Genomic DNA, 4,160 nt, shown 5'->3' with positions numbered 1-4,160 from the left:
AGGCTGCTGGGGGCTGCCCCTTCCAGCCCTCCACCCCCAAAGCCTGTTAGACCTGATGTTACCTACTTTGCACATTTATTTTCCAAGCATTTCTTAGCGGTGTCAGTTAGCGTTAAGGGCCGAGTTCTTAGCAGCCTCCCAGAGCTCTCATTTATCTTTATGCCAAAGTTGCTTCTGTAACTTTTATTATATTATCATGTAACAAATCCAGTTTATTATTTTGCTTATTTTCTAACTGAAAACAATTCTAGCAAAAAAAGCAGTCGTTCTACCTTGCCTTGCCTTGCCTTGCCGTGCCTTGCCCTGCTTTTCTCTCTCCCCCTTCCCCAGCAAACACTGCCCTAAACGTCACTGCTGCTCCTATACGACCCCAATGCAGACATCCAGTTCCCTTACATCAGGCAAATGCCTGAACCATAAATTTTCCCTGCTTGAACCTCAGCAAAACACAAGGAAAACCCCTCAGCGGTGTCCTGGGTGACAGCAGGGTCCTGGGGGAGCACCAGGTCCCGCTGTAGGACCGTGCTGCTTCTGGGAGTTGAACCGCTGCCCGGGCAGGGCGATGCCATCTGACAAGGAGCAGTATTTACTTCAGGCACGGAGATTTCGGGGGGTGCTGTCCCCCCAGGGTGACAGCTCGGGAGGGAGCAGCCCGGGAGAGCGGCAGGTGAATCCCTCCCCAGCCCTGGCTCTGGCTCCTGGCAGCCCGGCGGGTGCAGGACTGGCCCGCCCGCCCTTGGGGCTCTGCTCGCCGAATTCCCCTCCACAGTAGGTCACTCTGGCTCGCCTCAGTGCCCTCATATTTTGGGGTTACTGGCCGCATTTTCTGTGGTTGCTTGGTTTTCTGCGGATTGCGTTATAAATGATCTTGCCATACTTTCTGGTTTTGCAGCTTCATGCCTTTACAGCTCTCCTCTCTTGCTTGAATGACTTATGTATTTTTCCAGGATGCTCCATCCCAAAATAATACCTAAATTTTCATAGCGTCTCCCATCCAGCAACCCCAGACCCCCTCCGGTCCTGCACAGGGTCGACCCCTCCATCCGCTGGAGCCGCGAGCAGGAGGAGGAACTCGGCGTGATGCCGCAGAGCTGGGATCAGTGTGGTGGGGTGAAGTGGTGCCGAGGATGGGAAAATATGAGCGGGTGCTGGCGGCCGGGAAGGATGGGCACTGATTTTCCACTCCATTTCCAATGCTTTTTTAACGCAAGCAGAGAGAGGTGGCTTTTCAAGACGGAGGTGTCAGGGGTGCGGAGTCCGAGAAGGGTGCCCGGCTAGGTCAGCAGCTGGAGTTTGAGCTGCTGCCGCCAGCTCTGATCACGCTGAAGCAGAATAAAGATGCTTGTCAGGAGAGGGAGCCTGGAGCATCCCCCAGCTCAGCTTTTACCCAGGCCTGGGGCCAGGGCTGCCACTGGCACGCCACCGGTTGCTGGAGCCTCCCGATGCTCCTCCTGTCTGCTCTGTCCCGTTCCTGTTATCGGCCGCCTTCTCCACGAAAGGCATTTGTGCGATTTTGTGGTTGTGGCATGGGGTTGCCCGGAGCCCGTCCAGCAAAGGAGCCGTACGGCGGTGCAGGGAAACTGGGATGGAGGGAGGATTAAAGTGCAAACTCAGGCAGAACAAGCCAACACCCCAAGTGCTAATTCCCCCAGCTATTTGAAAGGGTTGGTTTCCAACAGCAGGATAATACCAAACATGACCAGAAGGAATGTGTCTTGGATGCAGGAATGTGTGGATGGTGCTTGGGGTTTCTGGGCCTCCCTCTTCCCGGGGATGCTCAGCGGTGCATCGCTCCGGCCTTACCAAACTGAGCAATCGTTGCCGTTAAGACATGCTGAACCCCAACACTTCGGGATCGGGGTGACCCAGAGCTGGGAGCAACTGGAAAGCAGAGCCCCACCGGGTTGCCCCGCTGCTGAGCAGGGTTTTGTAGGAGCTGGTGACTCTTTGGTGGAAGCTTCCCCAAAAAATCCCGCTCCAGTGGTGGAGCTGAGCAGCTGCAGCCCCCGGGGCCGTGCGTGGGGCTCAGCACCTTTGCAGGGTGAGCTCAGCATCAGTTCAGCACCACCTGCAGGGTGCGAGTGTCTGGTCCCAGCCAGCCCCGCTCCCTGCAGCAGGAAGAGCCGGGGGGGTTGCTGTGTGCCCAAGTCACCCCAGCTTGCTCCCCTCGCCCGGCCCCACTGCGTCACGACGGCCCCCCAGACCCGCACATACTTGCATGCACACGCATGCATGATTTCTTTTGCATGCTTGCTCTCCCCAAGCGCATGCTCACCCCTACTTTTGCTCCAAGACTTTTATTTCGCTGCTCATGTATGCTCCATCCTTCCCCTGGCCCCAAACAATGGGGAGGAGGAGACATTCCCCCATCCCCCGTCCCACGGGGAGCAGCATCAGGGCTGGGCAGCGTGGCTGCTCGCAGGGTGGTGCTGCCCGAAGCCGGGCCACATGCTGCTGCGAGGGCTCGTGGTGCTGCCACGTGGCACTGGGTTTCGGCTGCCTTGGATGCAATTAGCCTGATGGATTTGGGGTGCCCGTTGGGGTGGGGTTGAGCTGCCTCAGATGTTGCTTCCCACTGATTCACCTGCCCTCTCCTGCTGCACCCGGCCGTGGGCTCTCCAATGCAGAAGGATGACGGCTCTTTCCTTCCCGCTGTGCCGTTTTCTCGGCAGTCCTTGGAGCCTTCCTGCAGCCACCCACAGGACAGTCCACAGGCGGCTCAGGGCAGGACTCAGGGAATTAGACCTGTGGTGAGGCCACGAGTGTCCCGGGCAAAGCATCCCGTCCTCCAGGCCACCCCCTTGGCCCTTGCCGTGGCCACCCTGCCCTCTCCATTGCCTGTGACTTGGCACCCCCCCTCTACCCCCGGGGACAGCCACAAAGCACCTGGCGCTTATTGCTTCTCGTGATGGCTCCCAGCTGACTAACGGGGAGCTTGAGACCAAGAAGTTGGTGATGCAGAAGGCTTTTAGCACTCCCACCCATACCCAAAATGCGGAGGCAGCGCTGTCCTGTCATTTCCTCTCTTTTTGCCTGTATTTCACCTGTGCCTCCCCCCCATATAAGCTGGGCAGCCTTCCTTTCCCTCGGGCTTGCTGGCTTGGCCATCACCTCCATCGTATCAGCTTGTTCCTGGGTTTCCCTCTCTGTGACAGCGTGCCCCAGCTTTTTTGGGACCTGCCATTTGGCAGCTCGCTCATCACTGGCAGTCATTAAAAGAGAAGGGCCACGGGACATGGTGTGGCCCCCGGGCCACCTCTCTGCCCTCGGTCCGATTTCTGGGAAGCCCAGAGCTGAAGCTCTGCGGCTCAAGGCCGTCTCTGGTTTCTGATGGAAAGCCCGGTGGCTCTGCCGTGGAGCTGCGAGCGGCCCTCCCACCCTGCAAGCCCCATTTCCTCCCATCCTCCTCCAAAAATCATCCGAGGGAAACCTTTGGCTGACAGAGAGCTTTGGGTTTTCCATGCCAGGCTGGAAAATCTTGCCTGTTTCTGCCGGCGCTTACGCCCCACCTTTGGCTCTGCACCCAGGCGTGTTTGAACCACCGCTCCCCAGGCAGGAGAGGAGTGGGGACGTGAGTTAAACCAGGGTTTGGCCAGGGTGGGGGGTCTATAGCTTTGTGCCCAAACTACCAGCGGTTGTGCTAAGCATGGGGGTCCTGGTGGGAAAGCCCAGCGGCAGGGGAGTCCTGCTCGGGGCAGAGCGGTGGGATGCCGCCGGGATGAGTGCTCCTACGCCCGAGGCGTGTGGCTGCTACGTTGCACCGTGCATGGGCTCCCACTGCAGAATCGGGTGCCTGGGAACCCCGCGGGGACGGGACGAAGGGAGGAGATTGTGGGGGTACTCCATCCTGCGTGGAGACCCCAAAGGGCAAATCATAGTCCTGAGCAAGAGCGTTTTCCAACTTTCCCTCTCCAAGGCGTGCTTTCCATGGTGTTTTGGGGGGTGAGGAGCCCCCCTTCCCCGTGACGGACAGACTGGGGGGGGTCCCCAAGCCCTTGCTGAGGGATTCAGAGAGAAATCCCTGCCTGTCTCGGCTCCCGGTCCCCTCCACTTGCCCTTCCTGAGGCTGGCAGCAGGCGCAGGTCGGGGTGGGGGGACTGGGGGGACCGGCGGTCCGCCGGGCAGAAAGGTCATAAAAGGAAATGAGGAGCTATTCAGCT

The 4,160-nt window shown here is 58.8% G+C and overlaps 1 protein-coding gene across 1 annotated transcript in view; it reads left to right on the top strand.

The window, feature by feature from the left end:
- Positions 1-4,160, top strand: part of DYSF (dysferlin) — a 109,167-nt gene that overhangs the window by 35,475 nt on the left and 69,532 nt on the right. The gene's annotated exons all lie outside the window — the stretch shown is intronic.

The sequence above is a fragment of the Pygoscelis adeliae genome, unplaced genomic scaffold, assembly GCF_000699105.1.
Source record: "Pygoscelis adeliae isolate BGI_AS28 unplaced genomic scaffold, ASM69910v1 Scaffold273, whole genome shotgun sequence".
NCBI lineage: Eukaryota > Metazoa > Chordata > Aves > Sphenisciformes > Spheniscidae > Pygoscelis > Pygoscelis adeliae.
This window is presented reverse-complemented; position numbering and strand designations above follow the sequence as displayed.